The sequence below is a fragment of the Anser cygnoides genome, chromosome 2 (assembly GCF_040182565.1).
Source record: "Anser cygnoides isolate HZ-2024a breed goose chromosome 2, Taihu_goose_T2T_genome, whole genome shotgun sequence".
In the NCBI taxonomy this organism is placed as follows: Eukaryota; Metazoa; Chordata; class Aves; order Anseriformes; family Anatidae; genus Anser; species Anser cygnoides.
In genome coordinates this window covers 103,469,828-103,487,062 of record NC_089874.1, presented here as the reverse complement: position 1 = coordinate 103,487,062, position 17,235 = coordinate 103,469,828, and the positions used below count along the sequence as shown (strand labels likewise).

Here is a 17,235-nt window from a genome sequence, read left to right as displayed (position 1 = left end):
GCAACCAATACAAAAAACACCAACATCATCACTCTACCTGTTGCATGAAATGAAAGATAGACCTGTAGCTAGAAAACACATCACTGCTTATGTACGTTTTGAAAGCAGTTAAATTCCAGCCAGGTGTGAAAAAAACATTAGTAATGCTAAAGAAAATAAACTCTGGAGTTGGTATGTCGAATTTTTTGGAAATATTTAACGTCAGGGTGGAAAATAATTTTTAGAAGTTCTTTGCATTATCTAAAATGTAATTTATGTTAGTAAATGGATCCTTTAGTCCCACTAAAAATGATGTTCAATTGAATTTAATTTCTCTAGTTAGAGCCTACCTAAAGCTTATATTTTCTATGAAACTTAGTGTTAAGAAAGACCTTTTGTGAATCCATATATATTCACTGCGTCAGATTACTAAAACAGAAGCAACTCTTCAGAAGATATTGAATTTACATCAATATATACCTGGTATCTGAATGTCCTGGTTCCAGTTAGGACAGAGTTAAGTAGCTCATAGTAGCTGGTAGGGTGCTATGTTTTGGATTAGGATGAGAAGAGCGCTGATAACATGCTGATGTTTTAATTGTTGCAGAGCAGTGTTTACACCAGGCCAAGGACTTTTCGGCTTCTTGCTCTGTCCTGCCAGCGAGCAGGCTGGGGGTGCAGCAGGAGCTGGGAGGGGACAGACCCAGGACAGCTGACCCAAACTGGCCAAAGGGGTATTCCATACCATCTGACGTCATGCTAAACAATATATAGGGGTGGCTGGCCGGGGTGGGGGGCCAGCTGCTCGGGGATAGGCTGGGCATCGGTCAGCGGGTGGTGAGCAATTGCATTGTGCATCACTTGTTTTCTTACACATTATTATTGTTAATACTATTATCATTATCACTATTATTATTATTATTGTTATTATTATATTCCTTATATTCCTTATATTATTATATTCCTGTCTTAATAAACTGTCTTTATCTCAACTCACCGGCTTCACTTTCCCGTTTCTCTCCCCCATCCCAGAGAGGGAGGGGGGAGGGTGAGCGAACGGCTGTGTGGTGTTTAGCTGCCAGCCGGGTTAAACCACAACACTGAAGTAAAATCAGTATCTATCATACTGCATTATTTTGGATGACACATAATAAATATCACAAAGCTCCCTTTCCTTCCTTCCCCTTTCCTTCCTTCCCCTTTCCTTCCTTCCCCTTTCCTTCCTTCCCCTTTCCTTCCTTCCCCTTTCCTTCCTTCCCCTTTCCTTCCTTCCCCTTTCCTTCCTTCCCCTTTCCTTCCTTCCCCTTTCCTTCCTTCCCCTTTCCTTCCTTCCCCTTTCCTTCCTTCTCTCTCTCTCTTTCTTTCTTTCTTTGTCTTATTTATTCAAACTGCAAAATCCATAAAGCCACCTGACAATTTATCTGTCCTAGGTAGCATTGTAAGAATGCCTCTGTGTAATATTCAGTGCGCTAAAATTGCATAAATACTCTTTTTAGTGTTTAATGTGAATATGAAATAAAAATAAATAAATAAATAAATAAAAGCCTCCTAATGAAATAGTGATAAGCACAAGTTATAATAAATATTAAATATTTTTCTAACAATAAACATGGATTTTTAGAGTGACAGCTAATGTCATGATTGGAATTTCCTTTATATTAAATAGCATTAGGAAAGTATAATTAGAAATGATAGTTTTCTACCACGTTGAAGAATAATTTATGGAACCTCAGCAGAGATGTTTTGAGATGAAGAGTATAAGTTAAATAGAGAGTTGCAAACAAAGTGGCAGAGCATTGTTTTTCAAAACAAACTGTGCCGATACTTTTTCTTTTTGTCGTTTATTTAATTAAGGGCACTTGGCTAATTATTTCTATTTAAAGAAGGTCCCTTTTAGAAATCTTTCAATTTCAAGAGCTTGTGCTTGAAATTTACTCCAATCTTTCTTTTTGTACCAAATTTATATATTTTCTTTCTTCCTTTTTTATTTACTTGTATCATTTTAATCTATACTTTGGTACTTCAGCTTTTCTCCTCTAAAAAATAAGAAATTTCTCCTCTAAGAAATAAGTTTCAATGTTTTCCTTGTCTTAAGCTTTGAAAAAAGACCTGACTGTTGAAACTCTATGCTGAGAAAAATGCCTTCGGACACTGTGTTCCAACACAGGTATTGCAGTCTATTTCTCCTACCCTGTTGGCAAGCCATATTGTTTTCATGTAGAGCTTCTGTTTCTTTCTTTGGCTAAAGTACACCAATGGAGCAAAAGGGAGGAAGTATCTTGAAATCAGGTATGTATTTTTTCAGGCTTCTGAACAAAATATTTCACCACTTTTTGTTTGTCTGTTTGTTTGTTTTCCCCCTAATGGAAAGAGACAATATTTATTCTTTTAGTTATTCCACATATTAATTTTTCTCCTGTTTTCCTTTTCTTATGGAAGAAAAAATAATCAATTGTAATATTTGAAAACATTTTATTAGTGACTGTGAAATTCCAAAATATAAAATGTCTGTTCTTGTCACATAGATAAATAATTTCATACTGCAAGAATTTTACAGTACTTACTTACTCATGTGAATAATGCTACTGACTTTTAAGAACTCTCAATGACTAAATGTATCACTGGGGGGGGGGGGGGGGAGATCGTTTTCTGAAAGGTTGATTTAAAGGTTGATTTTTTTTTCTTAACTAATATGACAAATAGTCCTGAAAAGATATTTGTAGTCAGCAAATTTGAGCCTCTGTAGTATATCACAAACAGCAAAACCATTTTAGCAGTGCCAAGAACTTGAAGAGGGAAGTGAGAGAAAGATGTATTTTTCATTAAGACAAAATGATTCTTTGTTGCCCTAGTTGTGCTGTGCGAATTTTCTCACACTGGAAAAAAGCCAAAACCAATTTTTTTCATTTGATGTCTAGCTAGATTTGAGAATGTTTTACAGTCATTTAAAAAAAGGAGTAAGAAACCTCTGCAGATGCAAGTATGTTGTTTAAAAGAGTTCCAAACAGGAAAAAAATGTTATTGTTATAATATATTATGATGTACTTTTCAACCAGGCTGAGACCCATGCAACCAGAAGTGTATGGTGATATTCCAACCTCTCTCTTCGACATTTGTTCTTGTTGCTCAACTAATATTGACTGTGAGAGTGGACCTGACAGATTTAGCTTTCATATTCTAGTTAAAACAGTTCTTCAGTAGAACTAAAAAATTAATGAAGGTGTTTGTTATACAAGGTTTTATCGTATCTCCATCTCTACAAGAGTTAAGTTCCATTTAGCAATGTACCTAGTGCTTTACAGTGTTCGTTTTCTTGTCTTTATCTTATTGCTGTTTTCCAGGTGTCCCATGTCTACAAAATCCCATAAAGACAACTAGCATTGAGATCCAATGCTTTCAGGCAGACCTGAGGTATTCTTATATTACACCTATTTCTGTTCAGAGCACACAAAGAAATGTGTAGATCAGTTAACTACTTATAAATGTATACATATACAGAGTTGAAATTTTTGTGGAAGTTGTGTTTCTGTCTTTAAGGTGCATGCAGCCATCCTCATGCTATTTTTCTTCATTCAACTTCTCACCCAGTGCTATATCCTTTCAATGCATCCACTATAATTAAAAAAAAAAAACAAACACTGAGACAGTGTTGTAATTTAACCCTAGCAGACAACTAAGCCTCACACAGTTGTTCGTTCACTCCCCCCAGTTGGGATGGAGGGAGAGAATCCGGAGAAAGGTAAAACTTGAGGGTTGAGACAAGTTTGACAGTTTAATACAACAGAAAAGGAAGGGATAATAATAATGTTAATAATAATAATGTTTTATTATTATATATGTGATACATAGTGATCATAGTGATAGTAAACAAGTGATGCATAATGCAATTGCTCACCACCAGCTGACCAATGCCCAGCCAGATCCCAAGAAGTGGCCACCCTGCTCTGTTTTTATTGTTCTGTATGATGCCATATAGTGTGGAATATCCCTTTGGCCAGTTTGGGTCAGCTGTCCTGGCTGTGTCTCCTCCCACCTTCTTGTGCACCCCCAGCCCTGTGCTGGCAGGGAAGTATGAGAAGCTGTAAGCTGTAAGAAGTGTATGCTTTGCTCAACAACAACTAAAACATCAGTGTGCTATCAATTTTTTTTTCTCCTAAATTCAAAACATGGCAACAAAACAGCCACTATGAAGAAAATTATCTCTGCCAAAACCAGGACAGACAGAATGATTGTGAACATACTGAGATGACAATAAACACTTAGCCAAGTGAAGAAACACTGGACAGTATGCATGGTGTTGTCATTCTGAGGAACACATCTGTGTGGCAATGACTTACAAAGAAAAGTCTGTGTTTTGCTTAGATGGCTTTTATGGAGCTGACACTGCTCTTAACATACTGTCAAATCCTTGAGTACAAATCATTGTAATGAAACCAATACTTAACTTCCTAATTCTTCTTCAGCTTTCATGTCTGTTGTAGTTCTACCAGTCATAAACCATATCATTCTTAATTTATGAACCTTTATTTTACATAAGTTTAAAAAATTTATTATTATTTTAAAATTATTAATAGGAAGCCCCCAGATGCTCTTTGATATCCTTTGTATTCTCCTGAAATTCATTGCTGTTCATTTGGTCTGTGATCTGCATATCATTCCTGTTCTCCTGACAAATAAATGGTGGAGAATCTCATGAGCCATTGGGCTAGGAGTACCAGGCTTGTTTTCAATTTTCCCCTTGTCATGTGTAGCAGACGCCTGGGACTACAGCTGTGTCACCCTCATGTCCATAGCAGTCTTAGAGAAAATGGTGTATATCTTACCATACAGACAAAGCACCAAATCATCATCTTGCCTAAGGAAGCTGGGACTCGTTACCAATGAAAACAAATACTTACTACAGAAAAAAAAATAAATAAATAAAGGAGTGAAATTTGAATTGTAAAATGAGCTTAGGCCTTTAAATGGTGACTTACAAGTCTGTATTTTTAGGACGTTTTATGATGTTTTGATGTTTCATAATGCCACTTAGCTAAGGGTTTAGAAAAGAAAATCAGGATGCTGTTATTGCAAAAAATAGTTTATTGATTTTAAATTAATAAATTTATTTTATTAAGCACTGCTGAGAACAATTCTGTGCATAAGCATTCTGTAACATAATGCTCTAAAATCTATCTCAAAAAGACTTATTGGCAAATTTGGTAAGTGGTTAAGACATGCTGGTGGTTAAGACAGGCTTTGTAGCTAGAGAAGAATTGGCATCACATTCACCCACCTTCAACAGCCAAAAAAAGGCATTTGGACACTCACTGATTGATTTATTGTTTGGAGCAAATTTGAAACTAACACCCTTGGTTCACTAGCAAAATATGCTCTCTGCTCTATTTCCCTCTGTTTTTTTTGTTGTTGTTGTTTGTTTGTTTGTTTGTTTGTTTGTTTTTAATTATCTGGAAGTGTAACTAAGAGTGAATAGAAGCAAGGAAAAATATGCTGGACTACTGCAAACATTCAGTGTAGTATTCAAACAAACAAATATAGAGCATACATGTAACACATCACCTGAGCTGCTGTGAGATGGTTAAGCAGGTGCTTTTGTGATGGTTTCACCCAGATGGAGAGCTAAACTCCACAAGAATGCTCTCTCACTTCCACTCCTCAAAGGAAGAGGAGGAGAAAATATGATGGAGAAAAGGCACAAGGGTTGAGATAAGGACAGAGAGATCATTCACCAATTACCATCACAGGCAAGACAGACTCAACCTAGGCAGACTGATATAATTTACTGCCTACCACTAGAAGACTAGAACAGGGAGAAACTAAAAGGAAACTAAAACCACCTTCACCCCCCATCCACCCCCATCTATGTCCATCCATCAGGTGCAAACTGCTCCAGCACGGGTCCCCCACGGGCAGCAGCTCCCCCCAGACCCCCTGCTCCTGTGTGGGCTCCTCTCCACGGGCTGCAGCTCCGGCCCGGGGCCTGCTCCACCGGGGGCTCCTCCACGGGCTGCAGCATGGAGATCTGCTCCATGTGGGACCCATGGGCTGCAGGGGGACAGCCTGCTCCACCAGGGGCCTCTGCACAGGCTGCAGGGGAACTGCTGCTGCGTGCCTGGAGCACCTCCTGCCCTTCTTCTGCACTGACCTTGGTGTCTGCAGGGCTGGTTCTCACTCCTCACTCTCCCAGCTGCAGTTTTGCTGCAGGTTTTTTTCCCTTTCTTCAATCAGTTCTCCCAGAGGCCCGACCAGCATCACTCACTGGCTCAACTCTGGCCAGTAGCGGGTCCCTTTTGGAGTCAGCTGGAGCTAGCTCTGATCTGACATGGGGCAGCTGCTGGGCTCTGCTCACCAAGGCCACCCATGCAGCACCCCTGCTACCAAAACCTTGCCATGTTACAAAGCCAATACAGATCTCTAGTTATTCTTTTATTCCACAGGTATTTCAAAATATATCAGAGACAATAAATCTGAATTTGAAGGATTCATATTTCCAACCAAAAATCCTGCACTGTAGCATAGTGAGGTATGTTTAAATCTAAGAAATTTGAGAATGTAGGTGTAAATTTGTTATGATTGCTAATACAGAAAAAGTTTCGGGGGGGGGGGAGTGGGGGGAGTGGGGGGAGTAGAAGAATACACAAGTGATTATATAAGAAATGGAAGATTTCAGCCACTGATGTTCCTGGAAAATTTGCCATCGGGTACCCTGGCTCTGTGGGTATTTTGTAGAATAATCCAGTGTAATTATGGTTTATAAGATGACAATTTTGGAAGATTTTTGTCATATTCTGTTTGTACCTTTGCTTATGCAGCCTTATTTTTGGTGTTTTTTGCACCTTTCTCTTTACAGGGAGATGTGTTTTTAACAAATCACTTGTAAAAAACATGAAATAAAAGATTCTCATGGAGTCTTTCAGTGAATGACAGTAGCTGTAATGCAGACCTCTGCAAGAAACCTACCAGCGCTAGTTTATCATTACCTTTCATTGAGGTTATCTACTATGCTATTATTTTTGCTAAAACAGATACAGCAGTCATGTCTCAGAACTGACAATATTTATATCCTAGACTGTAATTGGTAAAGAGTTTCTAGTTTCTATTGTGGGCTATCAGACAGCCATTGCACTATGCTATATTTATTAGGGGGAGAAAAAAAAATGATGGGGAATGTTTGCATTTCTACCCCAATTATGCCAGTAAAGCAAATGAGCTTTATTTATAGCAAATAAGTGGTCTTGTAAAATAGCACATTCCAAATTATATTTCCTTGCAGGTCTGTTGGCATAACTCAGACTGATGTCAGATCTTGTGTTTTCTTTCTCCGTTTAAATTTCTAACTGCTAGGAAGGATTTTCATCCTGGAGCAAGGCTTGAATATAAAGTGTTCCCATATAAAAAACAATTTATGTGGGGTCACAGTCTCTCCCCAAGCATAGCCTGTATTTCTGGTATGTGTTCTGTAGAGATTTGCTAGAGCCAAGTATGAACCCTAAATCAAGGGTATTGGAAGAGTGATAACAAAAAGCACAAACTCAGAGATGCACTGCTTGCTGCAATCTTCTCTCTCACAGGAAGTGTCACCACATCTACTATTATGAATACAATACATATTACAGAAACTGAACACAAAAGTGCAAATAAACATTAAAGAACTCTGTTGTTTCTGCTCCTACGGTGCTTTTTTGGGTGTTTGTGGCTGGGACCTCCGAATCATTGAAACAGAGATGTTTAGTGGTTTGTTGTTAACACACTCCACTAGGAGTATTACTTGGGAAGTGTGACTTTCCTACAGATCTGTTGCAGGACTTTGGGCAAGTAGTTCCTCTCTGTCTTTCTTCCCAAAGTATATGCTGGGGACTATGTTTCCCCCTTGTTTAGTACAGAACTGAATGGAGAGATGATGAATGCCACATAAGATCCTGCACAGAGCAAAAAGCAAACAAATAAACAAAAGACAAACAAGACAAACAACAACAACAAAAGAAAAAAAAAGAAAAAAGAAAAAGAAGGAAGCAGTGTTGGTACTCATTTTAATTTCTATATCCCCTCTAGTGTTTAGAGAAGGCACTTATACTCCTGAATATTGATTATATAGATTTGGAATTCCCCATAGCAAATGGCTCTCCCTGCAGTATTCTTGATGCTTTCAAATAGAATACAGTTTCAAAAATAATGGGAGAAATACAAGCAGAAGAGGAAAATCTTTGTGCTTTTCTCTCTCAAAAGTAATTGACATTAAATCACTTGTCAATTTTTGTCCCTGTCTTTTTCAACAGTTTAGTTGTTAACAGGACATAACTTAATTTTGATATACAATTTTGCAAGTAAGAGAAGGCAGTTGCATTTGTGTGTAACATAACGAACAATATCTATATGACATCAATACAGGCTCTATCTGCAGACTATTAATTTTCAATGCTGTGACATTTTAAATATGTTATAAATTCTCTTGTTTTCCTTGGTGACTTTTAAAGAAATACTTGCAATGATTTAGTTAAAATGCTTTATTTAAAAAACAAACAAACAAAAAAAACCCCACAAACATAACTTTCACAAAGGGATATTTAGTATGTGGTACTGTAAGATATGGCATTTCATTGAAGCTTTCCTTTATGGAGAAAAAGGGCTGAATGTTGAGAACAGAAATATACTCCATACACCACTCCCACCCCCACACCACCACACTCCAGTTTAATAATCTGAAGATAAACTGTTTAAATATTTAATCACCTGTGGTTTCTACAGAGTAATTTGAGATGTTCTTGTACAGAAAGGTGTATGATTTACCTTAGGCATGTGTCTTAGAATGATATGATGGCTCTCAGGGATGACTATCTCTCTGTTGACTATAGGCAGGCTAGATTGTCGTCTTGGACAAGGGAGCTTCCTACAACTTAAATAGTGTCCTGGACATATGATGGTGAAATTGCATTTCGCCTTAATCCGTGCTGTGGAGAAACAGCCTGCATACCATGTCATAATGTACTCCTTAGAGAGCTTGTAAAACATGAGACAACTTTGTCCAAACAAAATTTGCAGAGCAGGTTCTTCAACAATGGCAATTGAATAACAGCTTTTCTCAACTGTCCATATCATAGGGAGCTTCATTACACTTCTAAACAAAAAGGCATTGCTTGGTTCTGTAGGAAATTTATTAGGAACTATACAAAGTTCTAAATGGGGGAGAAGGATGAATCATATGTCAGGTTTCAAAAGTGTTCTTTGCAGAAAAAGCAGCAGCACATGCTTCTTCATACTTTAATTTAGCTAATGTGTCATTTAGAGAAAGGGTAAAATCAAGGGACTTAGAAAAACACAGGACTTTGAACAGCTGTTCTCCAGAAGATTTATTTTTAGGTGTTTTTTGAAAGTTTTCTTAGGAAATACAACTGCTATAATATCTTAATAAAGGATTCATTGGTAAACTGAAGAGGTTTCACCATAGCCAGGAAATAACCCCCCTTTCTGTTCTATGAGGATTACACCCATCTCTGAAACTTGAAAACCTAGGTTACTTGTAAATCTTACATGGTATCTTATGCTGAAAGAACACCATCAAGGCTACAAGGTCATGAATTAGAGGTTAATAAATAAATTTTATTTCTTGGTAAGGGTAATATTCATTCAGTTTTCCATTTGTAACAGATTGTCATGCCTTCCCTATTGTGGGTTTTATTGTTTTATTCACTACTTGGCTATCAGATTCTGAAAATATACAAGTTAAAGGTCTGACAAACATCTCTTTGATTATGTTTGTGGGTTTTTTGTTTGTTTGTTTTTACAGCATAATGCAGAATCTCCCTTCTTACCCATATGCTGATTAAAAGTAGAGCTCCATGGAAAATAACAGGCAATCATTTAGTTAACTTTAGGATATACCTACCTCAAACAGTTAAGCATCCTGTAGCTCTGGGACATGACTGCAGGAGGAAACCATTCTTAAGTAATCTTGGCAGGGATTCAGAACACACAAGCTATCTTGTATTAATATCCTTTGTGAACAATTGCTAGTGAACAGTCAAAATGAAGCAGTTTATCCTATCTTTCAAAAGTATAAGTTACTGTCATACTCAGTGGTGCTAAAGGAAGCCCATTGCAGTTAGGTAAAGCAAACTGGAGCCTTAAGGAAATGGCAAATGGTCTAAGAGGTATGGATTATTTTGTGTGTATGTATTTGCATACTACTCATCTAAAGGAACTGTGAGGATAAATAAAACTATCAGAACAGTTCCCTAAAATCTCTGAAGTGTTCCAAGTTAAACAAACAAACAAACAAACAAAAACTTACTGTCTCAATACATTAATTTTTAAAATTTCGTATTTAAAGACTTTGTATTTTTATTGGTTTTGTACAAGAAATATTACTGACACAAAGGACACTCTTCATGTTGAAGTCTAGTTCCTGCCTTAAACAAGGCAAAGCACCAAAGTTTATCATAAATAAACTTGCCAGAATTTTGTTATGGGAAAAAAATTGCATTTTTGCTACCATACGCCTGGCAAATAATGAACCATTTTAGTTGTTTTATATTTTATTTTTAATGATTTCTCAGACAGATGCTGAATCAGAAGGACAGCTAAACAGTTTGAATTGTGTGGAGTTGAAATAAATAAAAATTGATTCTTATAATGGAAAATGTCTCTTGACTCCAGTGACAAAGGAAGCCATTTGTATTACTGAAGAGATGAAGGAATATCAGAGTAAAAATATACTAAAAGGTCTACTACTCTATCTTGCCTTGTTTAGGAGTCTTTAACTATAACATATTTTTTTCCCATTGCTCCAGTTTAGACTACTTAATTGCAGGACTGATGCCAGTAACAGCATATAGTAGCAGCTATAAATGTGACTATCTGTAGCACACAAATCCAGGTGTTAATGGAGATTCCAAATAGCTTGGACTTTAAGAATAATAATAAAAACATAACAAATATATATATATGCTAATGGGGTTGAGAGACTTCATTGGAATAAACTCTAAATCTAATATAAAGCTTATGAAAGCAAATATCCATTTATTTTATAAAGAATGTCATTCATACAGTCTCACAGACTTTGTTACAGTTACATAACTGTGTTAATAGAAATACAGATCCAATTTTCATTTGGAGTTTTAAATGAGTGCTAAGGTATGCACACTAGAAACTTTTATACACTGTTGCATTCATGAAATAAAAGTGAGATTTTTTTTTGGCTCATTAGAGATAAGCAACTTAGTCTGAATTAGTAATATCACAGCTCCGTTGTATTTTTTGATAAACTCTATGTTGTTATTTGGGAAAAAAAAAGTGCTAAGAAATTTAAGTCATGCTGAGAACATATACATTTATGGGCCATTGATAGCTTCACAAGACAAAGATAATAGTTTTGATATGGCTGAATGATGGAAGGACTGAAAGGATGACTTGGGCAGCTACATGACATTTTGTCTACCCTGTGCTCTTGTCCCTGGCACAGGAGGGGTGATGCAGGCAGAATTGAAGGTGTCTCTTACGGCCACAAAGGAGTCAGCAGCTCCTGGAAAGGAAGAGGCTGAATAACTAAATGTCTTCTCTCTTTTTAAGTAGGCTGTCACAAATACTATTGGAATGCTCCCTGATAGAAGTTAAGGAAAGGTAAAAGGAAAGGGGAGAGGGGGGGAGAGGGAAAAGAGAGGAAAGGAGAGAAAAGGAGGGAAGAGGAAAGGAGCAGAGAGGAGAGGAACAGAAAGGGAGAGAACAGAACAGAAATGGGGGGGAAGGGGAAGGAAGGGATGATCTCAGAAAATTAATGTTCTCCTATACTATATAGCCCACGGCTGGACATATTGCACTTTGATCACCATTAACACAGTGTTTTCAGCTTCAATAGAAAGTGAACTCCTCACAAAGGACCTGCAATTTCTATTGTCACCTGTGAAACTAATAAACTTCTGGTTTATGAGAACTGTACTGTTATTTTCTGAAGAATAAGTCATGCACTTAAGTGTCCAAACACAATAGATTTTTTTGTAAATTCTCCAACATTCAAAGGAACAAACCAGTGGGAAAAAAAAAAAGTGTGATAATTGTTAGATCAGACCTCAGGACTACCTAGAAGTAAGCTTCAAAGGGCTATTTCTTCGAATAGAAAACATTTGTGCTAGAGGTGAGGATACTAGGATACTTTATAGGATGTATTTTAGAATTTACATTGGTTCAATTAAGGACATGAGAATTTGGTTCCTTAAAGATATAAAGAATGTTTATTCATGTACAACCTGTTTCTGTAAAAAGCCTGTGATCATCTGATTTTTATGTAGAGTATTACTGAATGTGATGATGTTACTCATCTGAGTAAATTCAGCTACGAGCATTTTCATAATCAAATCTTAGTTGAAAGGAGGGTAGATAAGGAGTTGCATGCTTCAATCATTATGCTAGAATTGCAGACAGCACTATATGGTAACATCAAAAAGTACACATATTAAACCCGATGCTTCAAATATGCTTTAAATATACAGTATAAATGGGTTTAAAATGTGGGGTTGGAACTAAACGATCTTTGAGGTCCCTTCAAACCTAAGCCATTCTATGATTCTATAAAAATGGACAGGAATTATGACCAGAAGTCCAAAAGAAGAGGCTACACTTCAGTCCTGAAGATGGGAAGGGAGATGACCAGAAATTAAAATTAGAGGGTACAAAAACAAACAAACAAACAAAAAAGAAAAAAGCAACATGCAAAATAAAATAAACAAAAGCAAAACCAACCAAACACACACACACACACACACAAAAAAAAAAAAAAGAAGAGAGAAAGAGAACATGAATACAGAAGAAAGGAGCAAAAGACAAAAAACAATTGCTTGACACTGTTCAATTTTTATTATAAGGGAAATCCTTAAAAGCCTCATTTAAAAGCACTTGTCTCCTCCATTTCTATCATTGAAGAACGGAATTAGTAGCAACTGGAAGAAAACATCGGGAAAGGATGATCAAGTCTTGAATATCAGAAGCAGCAATCTTCAGAAAACTGTAGGGACAGTATACCCCAAGCATCCATTATGGTTTTCAGTTAAATAAATCATTTCAATTTTGCACATTGTTCACTCACTTTGAGGAAAAAAAAACAAACCCCAAAAACCAACCAAACAAAAAAACATGAACAAAAAGCTTTCTACAAAATGTTTGCTTTGACTCTGTTAAGGAAACTAGTAATCTTTTCATTTTTCACAGTTCTCCAGTAAAACTTTTGCTGGTGACCTAACTTTTTCCTCCCATTTTTAATATACAGTTTCACTGTTCTTTTAAAAAATGTTTATTTTTCTTTGCCATTACTCCTTTTCTTGTTGTTCTTCCTTCAGATTTCATTTATTAACATTTGACTGTAATGTTCCTGTTTCCCTGATCCTCTGATATTTTATTATTTTCATTTATTATTTTCATTACCTGAACCTAAAGAAGAGTTCAACAGTACATAGACCTTATCAGTGCCACAAATGTGTATAAGGCAGGAAACAGGCAGAGCTTCTGCTTTCTCTTGATCTCTAATGCACACAGAAATGTTCTCACTAGACCCAACGGCCTTCCATATTTTGTGTGTACATCTTATTTTTTCTGTATTAAATTTGAAAGACTTAAATTTGTTGCTTGAGCAGCTGTGCTTCTTTGCTATCTTATTGAAAAGCTGCAGATATGGACAGAAATGAAATACAGTGGGAAAAAAAAAAAAAGTAAGGCTTTAGCCCTACGCAGTTATAGACCTACAGAAAATGGTGCCTGGTGTTCTGACTTGTTCACTGAGATGTTGTGAGCAGGCTTTCCTTGGCTGACCATAACTGAAAATATTGATTTATGGGGGGCACTACATGGACTCCACCACTGTTTGAGACTTTAATTTTTGCTCTGTCTATAGGTTTTGCCATATATCCTTTGGCCTAATACAGAGATTTCAAATTTTGTGAGACTTAGCAACAACTTTGAAATGTTTTTTCCCCAGCTGCTTGAAGCAGACAGAAAAAGTAACATAAAGGATGAGCCTGGGTAGTATCACGATTCTGTCTGTGTGTTAGTCTACTGTAATGTTCCTGGAGGGGGGAAAAAAAAAAATTTAGTTTGTGGACATAAGTAATTTGGGGACAGAAGACGCAAAGTCCTTCATAAAAATCAACAGATTTGGTTTGGGGCAAAAAAAGGACAAGTAACGGCTTGAAGACTGTTCAGTTTTTCTCTCTTTGCTGCCTGTAATCAGTCCAGTCTGGAAAAAAAAAAAATTGTTTTGTCTCTGTCACAGTCCATCAAGATTCATCTGCAGAGTGTCAAATCACTCATCCATACAATAAAAGGAAAGATTATTTGATATCTCTTAGATAAATAATATCTCCAAATTTATTTCCAGGTTGATCTTCCCTTCACACTGTGTTATTAGGACTTGCTTCCTGCCAGGCTGCACATGAGACAAACTCCTCTGATGAAAGTCAGGGATATAACTTCAGCTCTGAGACTTCACTGAAGAGCCATGAGGGTGAAGAGAAAAGCAGAGAGATGGTTCGAATGGGATTGTAACTATTTTGATATTTGATATTGCTACTTGGCAATGGGGAAAGGGACACTGTGTACATGCTTTGGGATGCGCAATCTGCATTTCATATTTTCGCATGACATTCCCATACTAGATCCTATAGGCATGCTATGATGCAAGACTATAGCCCTTACTACCTGTAATTCCCACAGAAATCAATTAAAGGTAAGGATGGATGACAAGATAAAGATTGTGCCACTGGGTATTATTTGTATGGGGATAAAATCTGAGATTCATTTGGATAAAACAAATGAGAATTTGAAGAATCCTGGACATTGAGAAAAACTGAAAGATTATGAGCGTGATTTCTCTCAAATATTTACATTGTTAGCTGTTTGGAGACAAAACAGCAGGGCAGCTTTTATAAATCTTTTCACTTTGTCAAGTTGTGAATGAAAGCTGGAAATATAGATAGGGCATTTTCCTCTTAAATTTTGAGCTAATTAGCAAAGGTATTGGAGTCAAGTTTGTGTGTTTGTTTGCTTATTTTAGTAACGCTTTTTCAATGAGAGAGAGGCACAAAAAAAAAAGAATTTAGTACTCCTTAGTGAATAAAAGTTTTTGGAGACAAAATGAAATGTATAGATCCCTTTACATTTTAATATCCAGATATGGGAAGCTGAGCCTAGCAACAGAAATGTGAGGTGAAATTCCTAAACCGATACTTAAGGCATTTCTGTGTTATAATTGTGGCTAAAGAATTTAAGTGATGAATATGGCTACTTTCACATGGATAGTCACTACGTTTCTTTTGGTTTGTTTGCTTGGTTTTGTTTTAAAGAAGACATTAAACACACTACATTCATAAAGAAGGAGCTACAAAAATGTGCAATATTTTAAACACATACATTAAACTCTTTCCATGATGAAGATCTTCACAACATTTTGTGGCATTTCCTGTGACAATAAAATAGTTTTCTGGAAGATACGGGATTCATGCCTTACTCTTTAATGCTGTTACTAAAGATAAATAAACTGAATTAAATGAGGATGTGTAAGTCTTATGTTTTATTCTATTGAAAATTCTCTTAATAAATAAATAAATAAATAAATAAATAAATAAATAAGATAAAATTAGATAGACTGCAAGGCCTGGGCTGATATGGGTTGCTTGTTTAGCTTTTATTTTTGCATAATGCAAAAATAAAACAGAACATAACCCTATGCATTCTTGTATGAGATATCTTTTGATACTGCTTGGTTTTCATGCTCTTAGCAATTATAGATTAATGGGAAGGTATCCATTATAATTCAAGGAGAAGGAAAATCTAGCAGAAACCTTGCTCTTTTCTTCCATGTACTTTCTTGAAGGCCATGGGTCAGGCTAATTTTTGTGCTCCTTCACATGCTCTGAATCCTACTGGAGTGGGAAATGGAAGTTCTGAAGTATGAGAAACTATGTTCTCATTGTCCATACTGTTTTTGATTATTAATTTGCTGTTAATATGCACCTAGCTTCCCATCAGTCTCACATTTCAAATGAGCCCAGGTTTAAACATTCACATCAAGAGCTTTGATCTGTGATTCATATGGTAGAAATCAGCCACATAATTCTAAAGGTTTCTGAGTTTGGTTTTCTAGGATTACAAATGTAAAGCTTCAAACTAGTTGCTCTCTTTTTCCTATTCCCTACAATCTACACTGAGGACTGTAAGTAAATTCAGAATTTTGTTTCTTATCTGATCCCAAAAATCAAAGCCTCTAAGTGTGAGTCGATCATGGAAAACAAAGTTTGTTACAGGTAAATTTATTGTTAGTTGTTTGAGGTAGATATCTTCAACTAGTCATGCGTTTCTGTTGCACAGTTTTGCTGTTGTTGTTGTTGTGCAAGTATAATGCAATACATGGATCATCACTGATTACACTTTACTTTGGAAAGTGCTGTTTAATGTAATCCTGGATTTAAAGAGCAGTAGAAAAACTTAGATAACATAGATAATCTACATTAAAATGTTCATAATTGTTAAGAAACAGAAATGTTGGTTTTATTTATGTTATTGATAAAGTCAACAGTAGCAAGATGATTTATTTTTTATTATTCATTCATTTATTTATTTATTTGTTTATTTATTTTTACAATAGGTAATATTAATGCTTTCCCAAGGGAACATAAAGACTTAAAGTAACTGAAATAAAAACCTTTGGATGATGAATGATACTACATTTAGCTGCTGCAGCTGGAAAATCACTACTTTCATCTGTGATGAAAGCCAAATACAGCCAAAATGGTGGAATGGACAGTGTGCCTGCTTTTTAATACTAAAGCCTAACCTGTCTTCCAGAGGTTCCTCTCTCTGAGAGCCTAGGAATAGTGTCACAAAACAAAGCTTTTTATCACCTTGACTTACTTTTAAGGAGAAAATTTATATTGAAGTGTATGATCTAAATCCATGCAAGATAAGAGAAAGAGTTATCTTTATATGCAAGTTTAAACACACATAAGTTTAATAGTTGAGATGCAGATAGATGCATGTCAACTAGCTCAGGGATTCATGAAGAAAAATGCTGAAATGAAAAAGCATGAAACCCTTATTAAAACAAATGGAGGAGAATCAGTAGATGACAACATCCAGGATCTGCTTGCACTGTTGAGCACAGGAGGCTGACCCTTTCCCACCCCAAATTTGCAACTGTCTGTACAGAAAAGATCACTGGGTGTAGCAAGATAATGTTAAACTTATTAACACTGACCTCATAGCTTGCTGGTCCTAGCC

General features: G+C 36.3%; 1 long non-coding RNA gene across 3 annotated transcripts; it reads left to right on the top strand.

Moving 5' to 3' along the window:
• Window positions 1–778: 778 nt before the first annotated feature.
• Window positions 779–15,782, top strand: LOC106042210 (uncharacterized). 3 transcript variants are annotated; one of them, XR_010829587.1, is made up of 4 exons: window positions 779–816; window positions 2,075–2,146; window positions 3,321–3,390; window positions 14,339–15,782. It is a non-coding gene; the product is annotated as an uncharacterized lncRNA (long non-coding RNA). The 3 variants fall into 3 exon arrangements; XR_010829589.1 differs by having other exon boundaries at window positions 2,075–2,268; XR_010829588.1 differs by lacking the exon at window positions 2,075–2,146 and adding an exon at window positions 2,147–2,268 and having other exon boundaries at window positions 784–816.
• The last annotated feature ends 1,453 nt before the right edge of the window (window positions 15,783–17,235 follow it).